Source organism: Polypterus senegalus, chromosome 1, assembly GCF_016835505.1.
Source record: "Polypterus senegalus isolate Bchr_013 chromosome 1, ASM1683550v1, whole genome shotgun sequence".
In the NCBI taxonomy this organism is placed as follows: Eukaryota; Metazoa; Chordata; class Cladistia; order Polypteriformes; family Polypteridae; genus Polypterus; species Polypterus senegalus.
Window position 1 is genome coordinate 17,018,997 of NC_053154.1, and position 26,681 is coordinate 17,045,677.

At 44.2% G+C, this 26,681-nt stretch overlaps 1 protein-coding gene across 2 annotated transcripts in view; it reads right to left on the minus strand.

Annotated features, from left to right (window-relative positions):
* The window catches only part of LOC120523216 (proline-rich protein 5-like), a 153,512-nt gene that overhangs the window by 66,745 nt on the left and 60,086 nt on the right, over positions 1-26,681 (minus strand). The window contains exon 2 of one of the 2 annotated variants that reach the window (XM_039744292.1): positions 7,701-7,880. The gene's annotated coding sequence lies outside the window, so the exon portion shown is untranslated. Of the gene's footprint in view, positions 1-4,862; positions 4,890-7,700; positions 7,881-26,681 lie in introns of those variants that run through there. The other variant, XM_039744301.1, reaches the window with a different exon arrangement.

Consider the following 26,681-nt stretch of genomic DNA (forward strand, 5'->3'; position numbering starts at 1 on the left):
ACAGCGATGGTCTTGGTAAGGTTGATCTATCAGGTCACCAAAACATTCTGATGGTGGTCTCAGAAAAAACAGAAAAATCAACAGTCTTGGAAATGTCTGCTGTGGCAGAATGAGGGCAGCAACAGGCCGTGGCATCGAATAATGAGTCTAATTGACTCTTTGAGGGCTGAATATGTTTTCAGTTTTCTAATAAGCAAACAAAGCAATGGTTTCACACATATATCAACATAAAACGTCTGGTGCTATTTGCTGCGGCTACTGTTGGCACATGTTTGGCGTCTCTGGAGGCACGGGGGCGCCTCGATGGCCAGAAGGAATGCACGGTGGGCCGGCTGTCTTCGCGCAGCAGGTGAGCAGTGGTGGCAGTTGCGGTGTGACGCAGTATGGTTTGTACCTCTTGTCATCATGAGTGGTGGTCCTCCCAGGCGAACGCTGCCTTAGGCGTATCAGCTACCTGAACGTCTTCAGCACCGCGATCAGCTGGGGACCAATCAGACGATGCTGGTCAATCACTTTCATTTTTGACCGCCATCTCCAGATCACTTGCATCAAATTCCAAGTCCGACAAGTCAGAGTCCGGTTCAGCAATAATACATAAAACATCCATGGAGTATTTTAATTTTCACATTCGCTTTAATCTCTCGCCAGATGTCCTTTTAGAGGCGGTTTGCTTTTCGCTACTCATGCACACACATTGTGACTGTGTGTGTGTGTGATGTGCCGTGAGCTGCTGGTCTCCTGGGGAAGCAACTTGAGTTCAAAAGAAGCACAATGGCAGAACAAGCTGATCAGGAAAGCCTGAGCCAACCCTGGATACGCTGGAAGCTGCAGTGGATAGGATGATGGTGGCAAAACTGGACGCCATCGTGAAAAATCCACTCCATCCCCTCCAGTGGGCGCTTTTTTGGAGCCCTTTTAGTCACAGGCTCATTCCTCCACAGTGCTCTGGGGGTCTTTTCAGCCCACTGCTATCAGGCAATTCAAGGCTTCCACCCGGTGTGCTCATTAAGTTCATTTTGAAATATCCATTTACAGTGGAACCTCGGATTGCGAGTAACTTGGTTTACAAGTGTTTTGCAAGACGAGCAAAAATTTTTAAGAAATTTTGACTTGATAAACGAGCGACGTCTTGCAATACGAGTAATCTGTATACGCTTTGTCTGCTGAGCGTCACGTGATCACAACTGAGCTGATGGTTCTCTCTCTCTCTCTCGCTGCGGGATTGTGGGTAATCGTCTCCTATTCTCCGTCTGAGTCAGCGTGCCTCACTCATATAGTCAACGTACGAGCGTATACTGTTTACTACAGCATAGTGACTGTGTGTGTGTGTGTGTGTGTGTGTGTGTGTGCTGTGATGTGATGTGCAAGTCCCCGTCTTGCACCACCAGCTTTATTCAGCTTGAAACAGCAACTGCGCGGTTATTTACTGCAGCGGGATCTGCCGCCCTCTCCTATACGCAGATACAGCAGTCAGGCAGGGTCGTGGCCAAGCAGTCCTGCGCCCTGCACATTTATAATGCCTCTTGTTCCTCGTATCACCCACTGACGGCAGGTGCTTACAGCATGTCCGCGATCTTCCTGGATTCGCTTTTGAACAGCGAACTGCTAAAACGCTGGGAGACTGCGATTGCTTTGGGACGCTCTTCCGCCTGTCGTCCCGTTGGGTGGAATCCCACAAGAGTTTAGAAACTCTTTCACACCAGCCATGATTCTTTTCAAAGGTAAAGTGCAGGTTCATTTGTTTACTTTATATTTTGGATTAATCATTTTTATATGACTAGTTTTGGGTTGTGGGACGAATCATCTGAGTTTCCATTATTTCTTATGGGGAAATTCACTTTGATATACGAGTGCTTTGGACTGCGAGCACGTTTCCGGAAAGAATTATGCTCGCAAACCGAGGTTCCACTGCATTTTTATTGATGGAGTGATTGTATTATTTGAGCCTGTATTCTTGTTTTTTATGTTTCTGCTGCATTCTCATTTATCTCAAACTAATCTTTATGAACAGTTCCCCCTCCACAGTACAGAAACAGCACTTATAAAAATGACTAATGACCTCCTTATGGCAGCTGATTCTGCTTTAATTCCTATTCTCATCCTCCTTGATCGAGGAATCGAGGTTAAATCACCAAAGACTACTGAACTTTCCTTCTAGCAAAGACAGCTGAACTAAAACGTAAGGACGAGTTTTGTCATAGTTTACAGCCAATTACCGTCCTCTACCCCTGAATTTCGTTAAAAGTTGACATCAGCCCTGAAAGAGTTAAGAGCAAGAATCAGATTCTCATTAAGAGATTGGTTAGAGTGAAATTGGTTGGAGTGTGAAATCCCAGTTTTGCTGGTCATCTGTTGGCTCATTTCACATCTCATTTCTGTTTGGCTGTCATTTAATGAAGAAAGGAATAAATTCAGAGGCCTGAGTCCTTAAGAACAGGGCAATTAAACTGAAGGGAAAAGAAGTTAATTAGCAGTAAAAACTGCTTACTGGTTAGGAAAAGGGTTAGAATGAAAACCTGCAGCCACTGCGGCCCTCCAGGCCTTGAGTTTGACACCCCTGATCTAGAGGAGGCCAAGAAGCAAACCACGGAGGCACTGAAGACTATCACTTTGGAAGAGTTTCAGAACAGTTTTGAACAATGCAAGAAGCGGAGGGACAAGAGTATTGCATCTCAGGGAGAGGATTTTGAGAGTTTTGGAAATGTTCAGAGAAATATACGATTTTTTAAAAATTCTTGGCCCCCCCCCCTTGTATATACAACAATGAATTCAGCTCAGCTAGCACCTCAGGGCACTGTCCTGTCTCCCTTCCTGTTTGCCCCTCTACACAATGCAATACCAGCACTGGCTTATGGACTCGTCCATCGCAGGCCGCGTTAAAAATGAAGATGAGTCGGAGTTACAGGAAAGTCGTGAAGGAGTTCATCTTGTGGTGCAGGGACAACAACCTACGACTCAACATCAGCAACACAAAAGAGCTGGCGGTGAACTTCTGGCATGCCAAGGAGCCTCTGAGACCAGTCACCATTCAGGCGAGGACATGGAAGTAAGTGGTGCAGAGCTACAAGGACCTGGGGGTCCACTAAAAACAACAAACTGGACCGGTCTGACAACACCGTGGAGCTGAACAAGAAGGGCCTGAGCAGACTGGACTTGCTAAGGAGACTCAGGTCTGGTGATGTGTGCCGTGAGCTGCTGGAAATGTTCTATCAGTGCATAGTAGCCAGGGTGGGGCCCTACACTGTGGTCTCCTGGGGGTGGGTCTCATTTATCTCAAACTAATCTGTATGAACAGTTCCCCCTCCACAGTACAGAAACAGCACTTATAAAAATGACTAATGACCTCCTTATGGCAGCTGATTCTGCTTTAATTCCTATTCTCATCCTCCTTGATCTGAGTGCGGCCTTTGACACTATTTGTCACGCTACTCTTCTCAATAGATTATCTTCGATTGGCATTACCCACACACCACTAGATTGGTTCAGATCCTACCTCTCAGGCCGCACTCCGTTTGTTCAGCTCAAAACCCACCACCGCTGTTACTTCAGGTGGGCTCCGTCCTGGGGCCCCTCCTCTTCTTTATTTACCTCCTTCCCCTTCTATCTTTTGTAAAATATAACTTTAATTTCCACCGTTACGCTGATGACACCCAGCTCTATCACACTAGCAGACGTACTGCTTCCTTCTCACCCTCCTCACTTATTGATTGCATAGCAGAAATCAAATCCTGGTTTTCTTCAGATTTTCTTAAATTAAATAATAAGTGACAAAACTGAGGTTCTCCTCATTGGTACAAAATCAACATTATCCAAAGCTGATCATTTTTCATTTGTTATTGATAATTCCTTTGTCTCCCTTTCCCCACAGGTGTCATCCTTGACAGTACTCTATCATTTCAGTCCCACATACAATACAATACAATTTATTTTTGTATAGTAGCCCAAAATCACACAGGAAGTGCTGCAGTGGGCTTTAACAGGCCCTGCCTCTTGACAGCCCCCCAGCCTCAACTCTCTAAGAGGACAAAGAAAAACTCCTTGTAGGGAAAAATGGAAGAAACCTTGGGAAAGGCAGTTCAAAGAGAGACCCCTTACCAGGTAGGTTGGACGTGCAGTGGGTGTCAAAAGAAGGGGGTCAATACAATACACAGAACAGAACACAAGTAAACCTCAATACAATACAATACAATACACATCAATAACATCTCCCAGTGTGTATATTTTCACCTACGTAACATTAACCGTATTCGTCCCTCCCTAACTTCCCACACCACTGCTATCCTCGTTCATAGCTTTGTCACTTCTTGCCCCAATTATTGCAATTCCCTTTACTTTGGTCTTTCTTACACATCTCTCTCTAAGCTTCAACTGGTCTAGAATTCAGCTGCCTGCATCATTACTAGGACCTCCTCTATTCATGATATCACTCCTTGTAGCAGCTTCACTGGCTTCCGGTTAAGTTCCGCAACGACTTCAAAATTCTCCTATTAACATTCAAGGCTCTGCACAACCTCAGCCCTCCATATCTGTCTGACCTCCTCCATGTTGCTGTTCCCTCCTGCACCCTTAGATCCTCTTCCGGCATTCACTTGACGGCCCCCTTCATTCATCTGACCACCATGGGAGCAGAGCATTCAGTCAGGATTACCATCCGAGCTTAGAAATTTTGATTCATTTTCACTTTTCAAATCTAAACTTAAAACTCATCTGTTTAAGACTTGCTTTCTCCTCTTTGGTTACAATTGCTCTGTCTGATTTTAATTTTTGTATTTTAGTTTTGTTTTTAACGTGTGTGTTATCTATGGTTTGGTGACCTTAAGTGTTTAGAATAATAATAAAATGTATTATTATTATCAACTCACCTATTCTGTTTCTCTTCTCGGTATTCAAATGTGGCACTTGGTGCCACCACCCACCAGCCATTTTGTTTTGTCTGCCGAAGGTAAAGTCATCTCTGATGGAGGATCGCAGGAATCGTTGGGTAGAGGGGTCCTTTCATTGGATTGGCTGGCCCAGCATTGACTCGGCTGTCAAATGGCCAAACGGGGGAGGCAGCTTGATGGCTGAGGTCTCCAGGACTCTAAACAAATCCAAATCGTATTATGGGATATCATCTACTGTTGGGTTCTGATCCATCTGTCCATCCATTATCCAACCCGCTATATCCTAAGTACAGGGTCACAGGGGTCTGCTGGAGCCAATCCCAGCCAACACAGGGCGCAAGGCAGGAAACAAACCCCGGGCAGGGTGCCACCCCACCACATGGGTTCTGATCCGTACTTGTAATATTTCTATTGCACTATTATATTGTATTGACCCCACACCCACTGCACGCCCAACCTACCTGGTAAGGGGTCTCTTTTTGAACTGCCTTTTCCGAGGTTTCTTCCATTTTTTCCCAACAAGGGTTTTTTCTGGGAGTTTTTCATTGTCTTCTTACAGAGTCAAGGCTGTCAAGAGGCAGGGCCTTCTAAAGCCCACTGCGGAACTTCTTGTGTGATTTTGGGCTATAGAAAAATAAATTGTATTGTATTGTATTGTATCTGAATTTCCTGATGGGATTAATAAAGTTTAGCTAATCTAATCCCTCATTAATTAATTATCCCTCTAATTCCTCATTGCTACATTGTATGTAATGCTCCCTCCAGATGTCCCAAACTAAACCTTTAAATTCATTTTGATATTTTAAAATCATTCTGCAATTTCTGCACAATATAAATGATTGATTGATTGTATTATTTGTCCTGTGAGTGTGTATTGCTGTTTTTTGATGTTTCTGCTGCTGTATGCATTTCAATTTCCACATGGGTTTAATAAAGTTTATCCAATCTGATCTAATCTTCTTCTCGGCTGCTCCCGTTAGGGTCGCCACAGCGGATCATCTTCTTCTGTCTCTTCCTGTCCTCTCCATCTTGCTCTGTTACACCCATCACCTGCATGTCCTCTCTCACCACATCCATAAACCTTCTCTTAGGTCTTCCTCTTTTCCTTTTTCCTGGCAGCTCTATCCTTAGCATCCTTCTCTCAATATACCCAGCATCTCTCCTCTGCACATGTCCAAACCAATGCAATCTCGCCTCTCTGACTTTGTCTCCCAACCGTCCAACTTGAGCTGACCGTCTAATGTCCTCATTTCTAATCCTGTCCATCTGCAAATCTTAGCATCTTTAACTCTGCCACCTCCAGCTCTGTCTCCTGCTTTCTGGTCAGTGCCACCGTCTCCAACCTATATAATATGGCTGGTCTCACTACCGTCCTGTAGACCTTCCCTTTCACTCTCGCTGATACCCGTCTGTCACAAATCACTCCTGACACTCTTCTCCACCCTGCCTGCAATCTCTTCTTCACCAAACCTCATGATTTAATCTAATTAAACTCATTTAGAAATAACAATACAATTTACCTTAGAATTACGAGGGACATTCAAAAAGTTTCTGCACTTTTATATTTTGGTTGGAAACGGTGAAGTTGGTACGACGCGGGGAAAATCGCATCACAAATGAAGGCGACTATGTAGAAAAGGGATGTCATTTGTTTTTGAAATTCTTAATAAACAGAATAAAAAAAAAGAGCAGAAACGTTTTGAATTTTCTTGTATAAATGGATGCTAATAAGATATTCACCTTAATAAAAGGGCAAGTGGCTGTCTGTATGACTGTGGGTTGCTATGTCTCTGCTATCCAACAGATGGCGCATCACTACCAGCAGCACTTTCTGTTTCTTAACATTTGGCACAGGGACATACCAAGCAGAAGGACACGCTGGCTTGCAGACATTTATGCTGAGGTCTCCATTAACTACTCTGATTTTAGCTTGACTTAGACGGGTAGCTCAGCTAGCACTATTAAAAAATGTTTTTTAATAAAGTAGAAAAGATGACATGTTTAAAAATGCGCACAAAGTAACTTGAAAGTTGCTAAATCCATACCAAAAAAAAACAAAATTCCCACAAAACCTACAACTGAGGGTGGCACAGTGGCACAGTGGTGGCGCTGCTGCCTCACAGTTAGGAGACCTGGGCTCTCTTCCCATGTCCTCCCCGTGTCTGCGTGGGTTTCCTCCCACAGTCCAAAGACATGCAGGTTAGGTGCATTGGCGATCCTAAATTGTCCCTAGTGTGTGCTTGGGGTGTGTGTGTGTGCCCTGCGGTGGGCTGGCACCCTGCCCAGGATTTGTTCCTGCCTTGCTCCCTATGTTGGCTGGGATTGGCACCAGCAGACCCCCGTGACCCTGTGTTAGGATATAGCGGGTTGGACAGTGAGTGACTGACTGACTGACCTACAACTGATTATGGGATTTGTCAGTTTTATTGTTTTTCTAAATTTAATAATCCTAAATAAACGCATCATTCTGTTTCAGTTCCACTCTGATGACTTTGATTCAAATCAGATAAAAGGCTCACGCTTTATTATTTTAGCAGTTTCCTCTTTTCACATCTAAAAAAAGTCGGTAAACAAGAGGGTGTTTTCCACTCATAATTGCTATCTATTTATAAGCTATTATTGAACGTTCTAAAAAGAAGTACAACTGTAAGGCACTAATGACGGGGAGGTCTTTACTTCTGTTAATTCCCAGCACAAATACAAAAATAGGAACGAGTGCAAAAAGTGACTTTGTTTGTTTGTTGGTTTGCTGGACACTTTGGGTTCTCTCAAAACGGGACTTTGTGAACATTTCTGGAAATCTTTGCATCCCCTTACCTGTGGCTCTTCCAAAGTCTCAGCAGCCGTTTGACGTTTCGTCTTACGGGGCCGTCGATGCAAGCTGACCTGCTCTGGGCCAGCAACGGCATGTTCTTCTTCTTTTCAGAAAATGTGGACTGGCGTAAAGGTCATGGCTCCAAATCCTCCAGAAGGCGCAGAACGATGAGCCACCGGGACCTAACAGGGCATAAAGTAAAGCCTGGTTATGAGATAGATAGATAGATAGATAGATAGATAGATAGATAGATAGATAGATAGATAGATAGATAGATAGATAGATAGATAGATAGATAGATAGATATGAAAGGCACTATATGCCAGTTAGACAGATAGATAGGAAAGGCATTATATACTGTAGATAGATAGATACATGTAGATAGATGTGAAAGGCACTATATAATAGACAGATAGATAGATAGATAGATAGATAGATAGATAGATAGATAGATAGATAGATACTTCATACTCCAGCAGCAGCATACTGATAGAAAACAATATTAAATTAAAGAGTGATAACAATGCAGGTATAACAGACAATAACTTTGTATAATGTTAGCGTCTACCCTCTCGGGTGGAAGTGAAGAGTCGCATAGTGTGGGGTCTCCTCAGTCTGTCAGTGGAGCAGGACGGTGACAGCAGTCTGTCTCTGAAGCTGCTCCTCTGTCTGGAGATGATCCTGTTCAGTGGATTCTCCATGATTGACAGAAGTCTGTTCAGCGCCCGTCGCTCTGCCACGGATGTTAAACCGTCCAGCTCCGTGCCTACAACAGAGCCTGCCTTCCTCACCAGTTTGTCCAGGTGTGAGGCGTCCCTCTTCTTTATTCTGCCTTCCTAGCACACCACTGCGTAGAAGATGGCGTTCGCCACAACCGTCTGATAGAACATTTGCACAGAGGCGGCCTTTGGAGGTGGCGACTAGGGCACTCGTCCCAGGCCCTGCAATAGGAGATTCTTTTGTCACCGTCAGCTCATCATACAAATATGCGGGGCCTCTGCAAGATGTTCAAATCCGTTATAGACTGAAATACGGTACGTGGTGGATTTCTTCGGAAACCACTCATAAACGAGGACTTGTTACTTTAGAAGCCTTTCCCGGCATCTATACCAATAACCAAGAAAGTTGTTAGCACAACATTTTTGGTTTCAAAATACCATAATAATTACGCCCTTCAGTTTCGGATTTACACTGGGTCAACAAAGAAGGCGACGCTAATACCATGCAGGTGTCTCCAAATGGCCTCATCTCGACTCTTCCTTCTTGTCGAAATATAGAGTGAGATATCATGTTTCTTGCTTTTGGGTGAAAAGAGTGGTCCTCGGCAGGCGCTGGTAAGTGTTCGTTTTATTACAAGTGTTCTGGTTCTCCGTAATTAAATAAATTTGCCGACTCCAGTGGGTTCGGCAGAAACAACTGTCATCTAGTTTGTTAATTTTGCGTGCAAAATGTTTCTGAATCATTAATTAAGTTGATTAAAGGCCACTAAACCAATATAAGAACAGTTAGAATACGTAATGTAATCAAACGGCCAATAGTACCTACATAAGGCACCATGTTTTTTAACAATAATAAGACGTACAGCATTAGAGGAGGACAAGCCCGTGAGCGTGGTGGTACGGTATACAGCCTACACTTATGGCTCTCGGCCCCGCATATGACACTCGCCCAAAGCCTCGCGTACTCCTACGGCCGCCACTGATTTGCAGCATCTTATTGCAGATGTTGAAGGACGCCAGCCTTCTAATGAAGTATAGTCGGCTCTGTCCTCTCTTGCACAGATCATCAGTATTGGCAGTCCAGTCCAATTTATATTTATTTGTTTATTAAGGGCTTGACAGAGAACTAAAGGTGACACGCGAGTTTCATTTATTTTTAAATATACTGTATCTGCTATATGCCATTGCCAGGTATCTACAAGACACCAGATGGGTGAATTCTTCCCGTGTTTCCTCCTAATTTAAACGATGTGATTTGATTTTAAGGAATATCCTTTTTAATATCTCGTGTTTAACATTGCGTGGAATCCTGAAAGAAAATCCTGGTCTCTTCAAACAGGCCAGCCTCATTTGGTAATTTATATATCAGTCCCCCCGAGGGGAAATTGTCTTTTTCGTGTGACCTTTGGGGGTCAGAGTGTGGGGTCTGCCATTGTACAGTTCATTGTGATTATCTTCAGAAGACTGCTGATTAGAGGCATTTTATGTTCAGCGCAGTTAACTTTGTGTAGCGTTCTTCACGGAGTGCCGGCGCAGAGCGCTGTGACAAATGCAATTGTCCAAATTACGAAATACAGAAAGACACAGATTTGTGAAAACACAGAAAACAAACTAGAAAATGATCAACACATATGGAAGACAACAATAGTAGTCCGTTAATTAATGGTTGAAGTATGGCCTCTTGACATACAGATTTTATACAGACTGTCAAACAGTATGGCGCACCTCTGATGGCTCAATCTGCCCGTTAGCACCACTACTTATTAGTTTTCCTCTTCCGTTCACAGCCAAGAAGACCCCGATGAAAACATTTGATTTTTTTTTTTACCCAAAGCCTGCTGCTCTGCTACTTCAGACAAGATAAAGCCAGACGCCTCACCCAAGATGGCATCAGTCAACATACGATCATCAAGGAAGGCGCACCACTGTGGTCTGACAAGTCGATACCTCAAAGGTTCTTACATGTTCTCCTGTACAAAAGTGTTAGATATAAAGCACATGCTGTTTCATATGATATATCAGCCATTAAGATGTAAAGCTTTTTACACTCGCCGGCCACTTTATTAGGTCCACCTGTTCAATGACTTGTTAATGCGAACCTCTAATCAGCCAATCACAGGGCAGCAACTCAATGCATTTCAGCTTGTAGACGTCATCAAGATGACCTGCTGAGCGTCAGACTGGAGAAGAAAGGAGACTGAAGTGACCCTAAACGTGGCGTGGCTGTTGGTGCCAGGCGGGCTGCTCTGAGTGTTTCAGAAACTGCTGATCTGTCAGGATTTTCACACACAAACATCTCTAGGGTTTACTGAGAATGATCTGAAAAAGGGAAAATATCAGTGAGTGGCAGTGAGTGAGGGGCGAAAATGTCTTCTTGATGCCAGAGGTCAGAGGAGAATAGCCAGACATGTTTGAGGTGATAGAAAGGCAGCAGGAACTCAAATCACCACTCATTACAAGAGCAGCTCTGAACACACAACACGTCAAAACCCTGAAGCAGGTGGGCTACAGCAGCAGGAGACCCCACCGGGTGACACTCCTGTCAGCTAAGAACAGGTAACTGAGGCTAGAATTCACACGGACTCATCAAAATTGGACAACAGAAGACTGGAAAAACGTCACTTGGTCTGATGAGTCTCAATTTCTGTTGTGACATTCAGATGGTGGGGTCAACAACATGACAGCATGGATCCATCCTGCCTCGTATCAACAGTTCAGGCTGCTGGTGGTGGTGTAATGATGTTGGTGATATTTTCTGTTCACACTTTGGGCCCCTTAGTACCAACTGAGCATCGTTTAAATGCCACAGCCTACCTGAGTGTTGTTGCTGACCACGTCCATCCCTTTATGACCTCAGTGTCCCCATCTTCTGATGGCTCCTTCTAGCTGGATAACACGCCATGTCACAAAGCTCAGGTCATCTCAAACTGGTTTCTTGAACCTGACAATGAGTTCACTGGACTTAAATGGCCTCCACAGTCGGCAGAACTCAATACAGTAGAGCACCTTTGGGATGTGGTGGAGCAGAAGATTGGCATCATGGATGTGCAGCTGACAAATCTGCAGCAAGTGTGTGATGCTATCATGTCAATATGGAACACAATCTCTGACGAGTGTTTCCAGCACCTTGTTGAATCGATGCCATGAAGAATTACGGCAGTTCTGAAGGCAAAAGGGGGTCCAACCAGATACTAATACTAATAAAGTGGCCTGTGAGTGTATGATATAAGATATTGTGGGTCTGTATGTAAGCAGCGCTTTATATGATATCAAGTATTGTTCATTTAGATATAATGAATAACCTTCTCTTCTCTAATTACACAACACCTTATTATAAAAGGAATTTTTAAGATGTATTTCCATATCTCTCTATTATAAAAAAAAAATAATCCTGGAGAGAAACACAAGGGCGTCGAGACGTGATCTTCATGTTAAGATCACGGAAGACATTTAAAAGAAATCGCGAGATGGCCACAGAGCGTCTCGCCGGGGACCTTAAACATGAGACTTATGGCGCTTTTCCACTGCATAGTACGGCACGACACGGTTCAGTTCAGCTCACTTTTGGGGGGTTTTCCACTGGGAACAGTACCTGGTACCTGGTCCTTTTTTTAGTACCACCTCAGCCGAGGTTCCAAGCGCCGAACCGCTACCAAAACGTGACGTGTAAACTCTGCTGGTCACTGATTGGCCGGAGAAAATCGTCATTACTGCGTCACTGGCTATTCTTTTCTTTATACACGCGGAAGTTTGTGTCCCGTCTCTCCATCGCTGGACGCAGTTTTTTGCATAAGTGGATGAATGTTTCTTCAGACATTCGAAAGTTCTCCAGCCACTGAGTGTTTGTAAAACCGGGAACAATCACATCCCACCACTCTGAGGCACGGTTAAATGTCCAAACAGATGGTCTGTTGCGACTTTTTGCAAAATGTGGAAGATCTGTAATATACAGAATCAGCATTTTAATGTTACACTGGCAGTTAAGTTCATTTTATGCTTTGCAACAGTGATAAAAGTTAGCTAGTGATGTGCTTTTTTTAGATGCTTACCCTTGCGCGTCGTCGAGCTAAAGTGTTGTCGTTGTCTGCGTGTTGTTGTAAAAGTTCCACGGTGTCACGGCAGTAGAGGCGCAACTCTAACGACACGTGAATAATCCCGCCCACTCTAAAGCGGTACTAAACTGCAGTCGAAACGCAAACCGAGCCGAGCTGAGCCGAACCAAGGTGAGCTTTACTGAACCGTGCTGTGCCGTACTATGCAGTGGAAAAGCGCCTTAAGCCAGCGAGCACTCGTCTCCCATATACCACACGACTCCGAGGGTCTCGGCAATCATTGCTTAAATGAAATCTTAGCAATACACAGCTCTGTCCTGTTGTGTCTCTTTATTAAGCAGATAATCAGAAAACAAAGCTCAATCTTATTGCATAGCCATTGCCAGGGTCATTACCGGAGCCACCTTTCTCATTGATGGTAACTATTTACAATTTAGTAACCCCGGACGGCAATAACCCAAACCCACCCTACCAGTTGAACACAAACACATACAACAATTACAACAGGAACAATAATTCGATTGCCTTGCTAATTTAGCACAACATTAAACTTTACATAAATTACCCACAATGCATCATGCCGCCAGCCTGGCTGCCGGGTCACTACAATATTTTCTAATTTTCCTACTTTCACATCCTTTAACTTTCTCCACGTGTGTATAGTGCCAACATTTTTATTTTATTTTTTTTTTTGAGCCTTTCTAATTTTACTGCTTTCATAATCTCTAACCTGCTCTGCATGTGTTTAGCGCCAACGTTTGTGAACGTCTTTATGAAGTTCTGCTTTGTCCTTTAACTCTAAGCCGGATTTGATGTGCTTTTTTTTCAGTTCCACTTGTTCCGGGCTGATAATTACTTTCCTTATTTTCTGAATTTGCACCTCGATTATTCTTTTTTGCTCTTTTTTTCTCACCAACGCTTTTGAGTCTCTTTTCTCCGCGCTGCTTTCTTCTTCACATTTCCTTTAGAACGTACTGTCCTTATACGCTTTATTTGGGCTGAGAGCCCTGAATCTGTGTGTGCTCAAAGCCTTTAGACGACTTAATGTTTTGCTGCCTGTTGTCTTATTTGATATTGATTGTAAGTAGGGCGTAATGTCTTGCAAGAATCTCATGTTCCACGTCATCGCGAGACGGTCCTGGCACAAAAGACGCTTTTCCACTGCAGAGTACGGCACAGCACGGTTCGGTACAGCTCACCTTGGTTCAGCTCAGTTCGGCTCGGTTTGCGTTTCGACTGCAGTTTAGTACCGCTTTAGAGTGGGCGAGATTATTCACGCGTCGTTATAGTTGCACCGCCTCTACTGCCGTGACACCGTGGAACTTTTACAACAACACGCAGACAACGACAACACTTTAGCTCGACGACGCGCAAGGGTAAGCATCTAAAAAAAGCACATCACTAGCTAACTTTTATCACTGTTGCAAAGCATAAAATGAACTTAACTGCCAGTGTAACATTAAAATGCTGATTCTGTATATTACAGATCTTCCACATTTTGCAAAAAAGTCGCCGCAACAGACCATCTGTTTGGACATTTAACCGTGCTTCAGAGTGGTGGGATGTGATTGTTCCCGGTTTTACAAACACTCAGTGGCTGGAGAACTTTCGAATGTCTGAAGAAACATTCATCCACTTATGCAAAAAACTGCGTCCAGCGATGGAGAGACGCGACACAAACTTCCGCGTGTATAAAGAAAAGAATAGCCAGTGACGCAGTAATGACGATTTTCTTCCGGCCAATCAGTGACCAGCAGTTTACACGTCACGTTTTGGTAACGGTTCGGCGCGCTTGGAACCTCGGCTGAGGTGGTACTAAAAAAAGGACCAGGTACCAGGTACTGTTCCCAGTGGAAAACCCCCCAAAAGTGAGCTGAACTGAACCGTGTCGTGTCGTACTATGCAGTGGAAAAGCGCCATTAATGAGCTAGGTACAGCTGCGGGCATGGCGCTGGCATTCCGCTGGCCGACCAGCTTGGGGAAGAGTACGGCTGAGTACGGCTCTGAAAACTTTAAGACTCAACCACGGGTCGCTACAATATAAAAAAAGGAAAGTAAAGATCGCAGTAGCGCAAACAAACAAACTGCCTCATTTAACTATGCACCAGTCAAATTTTGGTTTTGCACAATAATCACTGCACTATTTCACCTTAATTCTACTTTATTCACATAATTTTACTTATTTATTATATTGTACTATACTGTTATCTTTCAATCTATGACTTTTTGTTAATCTAACTGATTGATATAAACTTTGCACAGTTTTTGATAAGCGGATCAGGATGCGTTTCACTGCGTGTTGTCCTGTAAAACTATGCATGTGACAAATAAAGAAACTTGAGAATTTCAAAAACGGAGTTTAGCGCACACGCATTTATTGGTTACTTTGTAAAAAAAAAAATATATCAACTGCTGCTGATGAAGATCGTTTTGTCTGTGCTGAAATTCCAAACAGAGAAACCTATCCTGGATTATGGTACAAAGTCATTAAACACACGACTCAATGACCTCATTAAAAAGATCCAGCATATTGGGACTCACATGATTACAAATACTGTTTTTACAGAAGTTCTGAAATAAAAGTGAAACTAATGAAATAGCAACAATTCAAAGAAAAAAAAAAATCTTAAAAAGTGTGTATCCGGACAACCAAACACGGGGGTTGGCGAGCAAAGCGAGCAGGGAGCGAAGCCTCCTAGTCTTATATAAAATACTAACTGTGATACCCAATCTAAGATGGGTTGAAAGCTAAGTATTCAGCAAAGACCTCAGCATTAACGTTTGCTGTGCACCATCTGCTGGAATATACCTGAGACAAGTCTAACTGCTGCCTGCAACATGTATGACATTGGTCACCTAACACACAACATCAGTCACGAAACACACTCCGAGGCAGATAACCTTACCATAGTATAAGTGGACATTCCATGGGCATTTTGTAACTGATGTTGTGGGCATTACGTAATTTTGGGTGTCATGTGACTAACCTCATTTGTAGGCTGCAGTTACATTCTGTTGATATATTTTGTAATACATGCAAGTAATATAGTGGGGGAAATAAGGATTTGATCCCCTACAACCCAGCTAGAATTCTGCCTTCCACAGATTGGAAGAGTACAATCAATGAATGAATTCCAGATCCTCCTGATCTCAGCTCATGATGTGTATATAAAGCACACCTGTCCACAGAATCAATTCCTTCCATTCCAACCTCTCCACCACCATGGGCAACACCAAAGAGCTGTCAGAGGACGTCAGGGACAAGACCGGCACAAGGCTGGGATGGGCTACAAGACCACCAGCAAGAAACATGGTGAGGAGGTGACAACTGTTGGTGTGATTATTCAGAGACAGAAGAAATATAAAATGATCATCAATCGCCCTCAGTCTCGAGCTCCATGCAAGATCTTGCCTCATGGGGTGAGGATGATTATGACAAAGGTGAGGGATCAGCCCAAAACTACATGGGAGGCGCTTGTTAATGATCTGAAGGCAGTTGGGACCACCACAGTCATCAAGACCACCATTGGTAATTCACTACGCCATAATAGATTGAAAACTGGCAGCGGCTACAAGGTCCCCCTCTGCTCAAGAAGGCACATGTATAGGCCAGGCTTAAGTTTGCCAGTGGGAGCCAGAATTCTGGCTGGGTTGTAGGGGATCAAGTCCTTATTTCCCTCAATGACATGCAAATCAATTTATAACTTTGATGTAATGTGTTTTTTATGGATTTTTTACACTACTGTAAAAATGAGAGACTGTTCATTTCTTTGTAAGTGAGCAAGCTTACAAATTCAGCAGGGGATCAAAAAATTATTTCCCCCATTGTAAAATGCATCGCATTTGTTATTTCAACAGATGGTGCATCACAAACATTTTGTTGTAGTAAATTTCACTGCATTTGTCTTTCCAGCAGACGAGCAGACGGTGCATCTGTTATATGCCATTTAGCAGGGGCTTTGTGAAAGCAGTGGTAATGTTTGTGATGCGCCACCTGTTGGATAACAGAGACATAGCAATCAGAAGGACATGCAGATACACAGAAAATTGTCTTTTCATTAAGGTGGATGTTATTCTGGATATTTTACATAATATACAATGTGCTAAGATATAATGAACACACACACACACACACACATATATATATACACACAGGATATACACTGATTATAAAATGCTAAGGTCTGTTTGTCTATCACACGATTACTTGTAAACTACTGAAGATTGAACCTTAAATTTGGTCTTCATTGAAAACGTAGGACCTGATATGTTATGAAAATTCAAAAAAATGTACGTAATGGCTACCTCAGCAAGGTGACCTGTGGATGTCTGTTAATTACAGCAAAAGGATTGCAATATAGTGGCATTCATATTTACCTATCTATCTATCATATAGTGCTTTTCATATCTATCTGTCTATCTATCTATCTATTATACAGTGTCTTTCACATCTATTTATCTATCATATAGTGCCTTTAATATCTATCTAGCTATCTGTTATATAGCGCCTTTCACATCTATCTATCTATCATATAGTGCCTTTCACATCTATCTATCTATCTATCATATCGTGCCTTTCATATCTATCTATCTCATCATCTTTGATGTTTCTTCTTCACTGTCCAACCAAAGATCTACCCCTTCTGCTCCCTCCAAACCTTAAGCCTCTGAATACCCGTAGCTGGGGGTCACTTACGACGTAGCTCCTGACTGGTATGGAGGTCCGAGAAGCAGCCCTTGGCTTTTGAAGAGCCACACCATGTCAGCACTGCTATATTTGTTTCCCCTGAAGCGTTTATTTTCATCCGGACATTACGTGAGGGTCACCCTTGTTGCCCCAAACCTTTTTTTTCCCCCTGTTTTATCCTCTTGTTTTCACATTAAGCAGGTTTGCTTTAACTTCTATTTTGTGTCACGTGAGCTTATGAAGCCTAAGCCTGAACCAATAAGTTACGTGAAGTCAGGACGTCCATGAAGCCGTAAGATGCCGTGCTAATCTTCTTTTGAAGCATTCATTCCTTTATCACAGGCCCTAAACCAGCAGCTTCAGGTATACAGCAGATGCTAACCCTGAATAAGGTGAACGCAGGGCAGCCTCCCATGCAGTGAAGTTGGTGAAGTCAATCTACACGACACAGGGTGATGGGGAGAGCCCTGCAAACCACAGAAAGAAAGCCCCTGTAGATAGTGGGCAAGAAAGACTGCAGCTCAGGAACTCAAAACTCTCAGATCTTCCTCCAAAAGTCCAATGTTAAGTTCCTGGAGGAAAATCCACACAAACATGGAGGGTACGCAAAATCTACATATGGAAGATTCACTCCCTGCTGGAAATGCAGCCAAAGTACGGTGAGGCTTGCAGCTCTACCCAGTGTGCCCTCCAGAGGAACCAGCACCATACAAACTTCATACTGTATCTTTTCTGTAGCCCTTAGGTTTCTAAACCACACAATAATTATTGAAAATTTCTTCTGCCACTTATGGTCAAGAGCGGAGGACATTCCAGCAGAAACAGATCCTCGAATTTGCTTACCTGAAGCAAGATTCCAAAAACTGAGCCGCTACAATGCGTTTCCTACCCCTTCTTCTCTGTGATGGCTGCAAGCCGGCTTCTATGCTCTTCCGCCTTCCTGAACTCCGAACTCACCTCCTGTCCACGGGGCTGCGGCAGACGCATCACTAAATCAGGACACAATAGGAACAGGAAATCCACCCTTCACTAAATGTGTACAGCTGCCATCGGGACTGAACTGACCGGGGCGGCAAGTCAGCTGCTCACTAACACCGGACACGACAGGCACCATTGGTGCCAAGAAGCAGCACTGCATAATTTATGTATTACTAACGCTAAAGGGTCTAAAAATGGGCAATACGTTGAGAATTGCACTCTTAGTCTTTTGAAAATTCATTCGTTATTGTTAGAGTAACTTATATGAAGTCATACCACCTGCACTTCAGAAGAGGTCATCTGCCTGATGCTAAGCATGTTCAGGCCCGGCCAGTACTTGGATGGGAGACCAACCAGGGAAAGCTTGGGTTGCTCCTGGAACAGATGTTGGCGAGGCCAGCAGGGGGCGCTTACTCTGTCGTCTGAATGTGGATCCCAATGCCCCCAATGCAGTGATGGGGAAACCGTGCTGTAAAAATGGCGCCGTTCTTCAGTTGAGACATAAAACCAAGGTGGTCATTAATGATCCCTGGGCATCTGTGGTAAAGAGCAGGGTGTATCCTGATGTCCTGCCTAAATTGCCCACCATGGCCTGGTCATTCAGGCCCCCTAATCATCCCCTGTCTCTAATTGGCTCTCTCTCTCTCACCGCTTCACCACCTAACTGCCAATGTGTAGTGAGCGTACTGACGCAAAAATGGCGGTTATCGCATCATCCAGGTGGATGCTACACATTAGTGGTGGCTCTGAGCAGTGAGAAAAAGCACTTTAAAAATGTCAAAAATTATTATTATTCTGAAATACTAGGGGGCTTCACTCGCCAACCCCCCCTGCCTCCATTAGGCGCCAGCAACTTTGCGTCTCTGCCGCTCGCAAACAACAAAACGTTTAATTCTCATGGATAGGCCTCTTCATTGGGAAGAAACACGACATTTCCCTGATGGCAACACGAATTAGACGATCTACAAGTCTCCGACTTAAAGTTTAAAGGCCAACAATATCTACAAACTTCTGTCATATCACCTACTGTATATTCATATATTCGATCTCGTTTCGCTTTTAACTTTAACGAATTTTGATTCCGTGTTTGGACTTACATCGTGACAACATAACGTGTAACTGCCCGTGAGTGAATTTCGTTTTTTTCTCTCTAATAAATAAACCGACTTTTTCGAACGTTTATCCCTGTGATTTGTCAATTGTCATAGCAAAAGCTATTCTAACGGGAAACTGTAAACGTTTTAATACGAATGGTATATCAAGATCTCCTTTGGTGTCTCATGTTATCCCCTGACGATGCACTACATTACCTTTCTTGTCGCCTGTTAAAATTTTAAATGTCAGAATTGTTCGCCCAATTTTCAATACAACTAATCTTGTCCTATTGCATAGCTCATCACTCAGACATAAATTACACAATAACATTACGATACATCCTTCTTTCTACAGTTATTCGGCCAGACGGTGTTAACGGTTGTAGATATTCTTCGTGATATTGTAAGTTGATGTTTTCCTCTTCCACGCCATCACCACCAACTGTTTCAGCAGAGTCTATTGATACGCATTTAACCAATTTTGCCGTGTAACCGATCAACAATTTTCGCATTAATTCATCGTTTCTCGGTGCTAGGACTGCCCGTGTACTCATTTCTTCTGTTGATAACCCTTCGGGATGAAATTCTTCAATAAGATCTAGACATAAAACGTCTTCTTTTATTGGGATTTTAAAGTGAGGAAAACATAAAAATGTACGTATAAGAGGTGTAAGCGCAGGAACCGTGTCTGACAAAAGCATTCACACCCATGATTGGTGAGAGGACTGCGGGTGTGGGTCGTAAACCGGAAATGGTTGAGAGGAGGACAGGACTTGAAAAGATCTCTCGTCTCAAGATTTTCGTTTTTTAACAGAGAGAAGATCACTAAGTGTTTTGTTCATTCATTCAACAATCCGTTTTTAGATTAGATGAGGTTAGGTTAGATAAACTTGATTAATCCCACGGGGAAATTCAGATGCATATGGCAGCAGAAGCATAAAACACAAGAATACAGACTCACGGGACAGATAATACAGCCAATTGATAAGTAAATAAATAAATCAAAATGAACTTAATGAGGATATCGGGTGGAAGCACTGAACATCCTGAGGGCAGTGGGCTGAACAGACCCCCAGAGACACTTCTTCGCACACCGTGTTGGAATGAGCCTGTGGCTATAAGTGATCCAAGAGCGCGCCCTCTACAGGGGATGGAGGGGATTTTTCAAGTTGCAATCTAATTTTTGCCACCCACAACTTCCAGTGTGCCCAGGGTTGGCCCCGTGATGGCAAAGCCTTTCCTGATAAGTTTCTTCAGATGTTGTGCTTCTTTTGAGCTCAAGTTGCTTCCTCAAGAGACTTCAGCAGAGAACACCACACTGGCTACTATGGACTGGCAGAACATTTCCAGCAGCTTGCTGCGCACATCCAGACCCGAGTCTCCATAGCACATTTTGTTGAGATGAAGGAGAAATCCCAAGTATGTGGAACTTAAACAGAAACATAAACCATGAGGACATGGGCCTGTCTTAGGGCGGAGTGGTGGCTCTGAGACTAAGGATCTGCGCCGGTATCCAGAAGGTTGCCAATTCAAAACCCTGTCACTGCTAAAACAGACCCTACTCTACTAAGCCCTTAACCTGCAGTTGCGTCAGACCCTGCACTCTGACCCCAAGGGGTATGCGAAAACTAACAAATTCCTAATACAAGAAATTGTATTGGGTGAAATAAAGGACAAAAAATAACAAGTCCAGTCTGCTCAGGCCCTTCTTGTCCAGTGCCACTGTGTTATCAGACCAGTCCAGTTTGGTATTCATGTAAACCTCCAGGTCCTTGTAGCTCTGCACCACTGAATGGTGACTGGTCTCAGAGGCTCCTTAGCATGTTGGAAGTCCACCACCAGCTCTTTTGTATTGCTGATGTTGAGTTGCAGGTTGGTATCCAAGCACCTTAACGTCTTTCCTGTACTCTGACGCATCTCCATTACTAATGAAGGACGAGTCATCTGAACATTTATGAAGGTGGCACACTCTGGTATTGCGCTGGAAGTGCGTTGTGTAGAGGGGTGAACAGGAATGGAGACAGGACAGTGCCCTGAGGTGCTCCAGTATGACACACCACCATTTCTGACAGTTAGTGCCTCACCCTCACAAACGGCTGTCTGTTGGTCAGGTGGTCCATGATTCAGGAGACTGAGGGGGCATCAAGATTCAAAGCCATGAACTTTTCACCCAGTTGATGAAGCATTAAAAAAAATAAAAATAATTAAAAGTCAAAGAATGTGATCCTGGCTGTGATGCCAGCTTGGTCCAAGTGGCAGTAGGCTCTGGGCAGCATGTATGTGAGAGTATCCTCCACACTGATCTCTCTCTTATAGGCAAACTGCAGAGGGTCCAGATGATCAAGGGTCGTAGCTGTTTTTAGGACCAGCCTCTCAAAGGTCTTCATGATGTATGAAGTAAGAGCAACTGTTCTGAAGTCCTTGGGCTCACTGGAATGTCCCATTCTTTGGCACTGGGACCACATAGGATGTTTTCCACAGCTGGGGAACCCTCTGCAAATTCAGGGAAAGGGAGAACAGGAGCTGAAGGACCCCTCAGAGATGGCACATGTTTTCATCTTGCTGGTCTGATTCCGCCCGGCCCTGAGGTCCTGTTTAGGCCGAGTGTCCCCAGCTCACTCCTCACTTGATCAGCACAGACACACATTTTAAACCCAAAATGCCAACTACAGCAGGATGGCACAGCTGGTACCTCACAGGTCCAGAGTTCACAATATTTATTCCAGTGACTGTCTGTGTGGGGATGGCAGATTAAGTTGCATTTTTTTTCTTCTATACCAGTCTCCCTAGAAGACAGGCCCAATGTCCCCACGGTTTATGCTCCAGATACTTGGAATTTCTCCCTCATCTCAAAAAAAACATGTTGGCCATGAGCCCACGTATGATCAATGTGCCACATCCCAATCTTAAATGCGGTGCCATATGGGAGATTACACAAGGTCCACAAGGCTCCTGTCTCACTTCTCTGCCATCCTCCGTAGCGTGCAATGGTTTCCAGATGGAGCCACGGGCCCGTGCCAGGGTTCTCGGTCTCTCCGTGTCTCTGACTCAGCCCTATTAAAATGGCAAGTAAACCGAGCAGCAGGAAAAAAGCAGGAAATGGAACAAAACTGGGGGAAAAAAAAGAGCTCCAGTGTAAGGTTTTCTGGTCATATTTTCCTTCATTGTTTTTTTTTTTTTCTTTTCAAATTCTGGTTATTCTATTTCTTTTTATGGTAAGGGTGGATCAATGGCTGTCATAACAATGACAATGTATTTTGAGGAAGGTGTTGCTGCATGGATGGTGGAGTGGTGAGTGCTGCTGTCTCACGGCTTCTCTTCGGGACGCTGAGTTTGAATCCCGAGCGATGTCTGTGTGGAGTTTGTGTGTTCTTGCCATAATCGTTACTGCAGTTCTCATGTCAAAAGCGAGCAGATTAGAGAAACTGGACGGCCTTAACTGGCCTACGACTCTTCTTCTTCTTCTTTTGGCTGCTCCCATTAGGGGTTTCCACACCGGATCATCTTCTTTCATATCTTTCTGTCCTCTCCATCTTGTTCTGTCACACCATCACCTGCATGTCCTGTCTCACCACATCCATAAACCTTTGCTTAGCCCTTCCTCTCGTCCTCTTGCATGGCAGCTCTATCCTTAGCACCCTTCTCCCAATATACCCCTCATCTCTCCTCTGCACAAGTCCAAACCAACACAATCTCGCCTCTCTGACTTCGTCTCCCAAACGTCCAAACAGAGCTGACCCTCTAATGTCCTCATTTCTAATCCTGTCCATCCTCGTCACACCCAAGGCAAATCTTAGCATCTTTAGCTCTGCCACCTCCAGCTCTGTCTCCTGCTTTCTGGTCAATGCCACCGTCTCCAGCCCATATAACATACAGTAGCTTTTCTCATTACCGTCCTGTAGACCTTCCCTTTCACTCTTGCTGGTACCCGTCTGTCACATTGGTCACAGAACAATTTGAGGGGATTTCACAAGAACTTATTCTTGCTGATTTCAGAAATGTACTCAGAATTTTTCTATCACCCATAGCTGTTGAGATTTTTCAGGGTGTATATTTGGTATACCTTTAGAAGCCTCCTTAATGTTATTTTAACCCTCGGAGAAATGAGCCAAAAACGTTGTTCTCACGTGTAACAGAAATGTCAACATAAATACAGTTGGGAAAGTATGACTAGCGACCACGGGTAGTACTGGTGCAGATTTAGTACGCCTCCTTCGTGTGTGTTGTTTTGAAACTGTCATCACCGCAAACCCCGGCGTCGCTATCAGAACAGCACAAGTGTGTTTCTTTCTCTTATAATATTTTTTCTGCTACTCCAGGCTGGTGGTAAGGCTGTCCTCCTGGCATTACAAGCAAACTATGCTTCCATCTGGGAGACTGGCGTCATTCCAACTGACTGGAAAACGGGACTTGTCGTCCCAATCTGGAAAGGGAAGGGTGATGGCCTGGTGGATAACACTGCTCTCGGTGCCGGGTAAGGTCCCTACTAGAATCATCCTCAATAGGATCTGTGATCACCTGCTTACCTACCAGTGACCAGAGCAGTCTGGTTTTACGCCTAAGAAGTCTAACATTGACCACATCCTGGCACTGAGGGTTCACACGGAGTGCAAACGTAAATATTGGCAGAGTTTCTTTGCAGCCTTTGTCAATTTTCGTAAAGCATTCGACTCAGTTGATCGAGCTGCCATGTAGGACATCCTGAGACTTTGCTAGATCCCCTCGAGTTTGCTGGATATCATGGCCGTCCTGTACACTGGTACTGTGAGTGCTGTGCTGTGCGGAAGCAGACCCTCTGTGTTTTTCCCAGTTGATTCTGGGGTCTGTCAGGGGTGTGTTCTGCTCCTACTCTCTTCAATGCTTGCATGGCCTGGGTGTTGGGTAAAGTCGTGGGGTCCAGCGGCTGGGGGGGCATCTACTGGCGAAGAAAGATTCACTGATCTTGACTTTGCTGACGATGCTGTGATCTTCATGGAGTCAATGGAGGCTCTGATCGGGGGTCTCGAGAGACTGAGTGAGGAGTCTGAGTGTCTGAGCTTGCGAGTGTCCTGATAAAAACCAACATCCAGGCCTTTAATGACCTCTTGGGCACGGCCATCAGCAGTGTGTCTGTTTGTGGAGAGAGTGTTGACCTTGTTGAGAGGTTTACTTACCTTGGCAGTGAAATTCATGTGTCTGGTGACTCTCCTATGAAGTCAGTAGACGGATTGGGAGAGCATGGGGGGTCATGAGGTCACTGAAAAGGGTGTGTGGTGCTCCCGATATCTCAGCAAAAAGACGAAGGTCCAAGTCTTTAGAGTCCTGGTGCTTCCTGTCTTGCTATATGGTTGTGAGACATGGACACCATTCAGTGACCTGAGATGAAGACTGGACTTCTTCAGTACTGTGTCTCTCCAGAGAATCCTTGGGTCTCGCTGGTTTGACTTTGTGTTCCTCATGGAGTCCCGAATGAGGCACATGTCCTGCATTGTGAGGGAGCGTCAGTTACGGCACTACGGCCATGTGCTGCATTTCCCTGAAGGTGATCCAGCTTGCAGAATCCTTATTTGTTGGGGTCCCGAGTAGCTGGACCAGACCCAGAGGGTCATTTCCAGTGGGTGGGACTGGACTGCGTGTCTGCATAGATCTGTCTGTCTATCATATAGTGCCTTTCACATCTGTCTCTTTCATACATATATATGACTTGCTGACCAACCACAAGCGTTACCTGGTAGGTAACCATCCATTCAATCGGATTGCGATTCAGACTATGAATGCCTTGAATATATTATATATATATATATATATATACTGCTGAAAAAAATAAAAGGAACCCTTTTAATGAGAGTGTAGCATCAAGTCAATGAAACTTGTGGGCTGTTGATCTGGTCAGTTAAGTAGCAGAGGGGCTTCTTCATCAGTCTCAGCTGCTTTGGTGCACTAGAGGGGCAACAATGAGACGACCCCCAAAACAGGAATGAATGGTTTCACAGGTGGAGGGAGGCCGCTGACATTTTTCCCTCCTTTTCTGTTTTTTTCACTCGTTTTACATTTGTCTATGGTCCGTGTCACTACTGGTAGCATGAGGCCATACCTGGACCCTACAGAGGTGGCACAGGTAGTCCAACTTCTCCAGGATGGCAGGCACATCAATATGTGCCATTGCCAGAAGGTTTGCTGTGTCTCCCAGCACAGTCTCAAGGGCATGGAGGAGATTCCAGGAGACAGGCAGGCAGTTCCTCTAGGAGAGCTGAACAGGGCCCCTCGTAGAAGGTCCTTAACCCATCAGCAGGACCCACCGGTATCTGCTCCTTTGGGTGAGGAGGAACAGGATGAGCACTGCCAGAGCCTACAAAATGACCTCTGAATTAATTATTGCTGCTTGTGAACCCTTAATAATTTTTCAGACATTTCCCCTCAGAGTTGTCAGTGATAAGCGTGGTGAACAGTTTCATCAGAACATTTACAAAATGGAAAACATTAGAACAATCTGGACGAGAACAGGCCATTCATCCCAAAAAAGCTTGTCAATCCCATCCACTTATTTCAATATCAAGCCAAGTGGAGTTCCCAGTATGCTGGACCCTCAAGATGGAAGTTTAGCAAAATTATTGTACCTTTTAATGCAGCCATACCACCTGAAGCTAAGCATATTTGGGTCCAACCAGTACTTGAACGTGAGACCATTTAGGAAAAGCTTAGGTTACTTCACTCTTCTTTATTTATTTAGTTAAAAATCACGCTTCACCACGGACTTCTTACCGCTAGCCATTTGGGTGACCAGCGCCGCTCCCTTTGACTTACTTTGTACGTTTTACTGTGCGCTGCACCCTGGATTCTTTGAGTAGAGTTTGTATGCCACACAATGCATATAGCGCCTTCCACAGTGGCAGATCACAATAATAAGTGTCTGCCTTATAAGGTATTACACTGCCTTTTCTAATGAGGGGGTGCCATCACCCCACAACCCAGCAGACATCATGGACCTTTGCGTTTTCTCTTAAGGTTGGTAAGCAGTGATTGCATGCGTATCAACAACTCAGATGGCCGTCACACCAAGCTGCCCGCCCTCCATCACGTCATCAGGTTGATTTCTAACTGCACCCAGGCTAAAGTTGGCACTACCAGATAACACAACACAAGTTTAGTCAAGCCGAACAGGCAACATGGACATTCTAAAAGTGAGCTTGCCGTCACCGAAAACCTCATGATGTTAATTCACATGTTCTACAAGTCAGAAATGAAGCGGGATCTCTTTTTTTTCTTTGTCATTGGCATTTTTTATTTGCATTCTTTGGCCAAAGTCAGACTGGCTGATGCGTGTAAGCAAATGAGCAGCAATATGTACAAAAGACGCCTTGTTTGGGCACACAGCTCATGTAGAAGAGGCAGAGCTTCTGCAGCGCCACAACCGACTGTACCTTACATTCTGTGGAGTGTGCCCACCATCTCCTTATAATATGATTTATTAAAG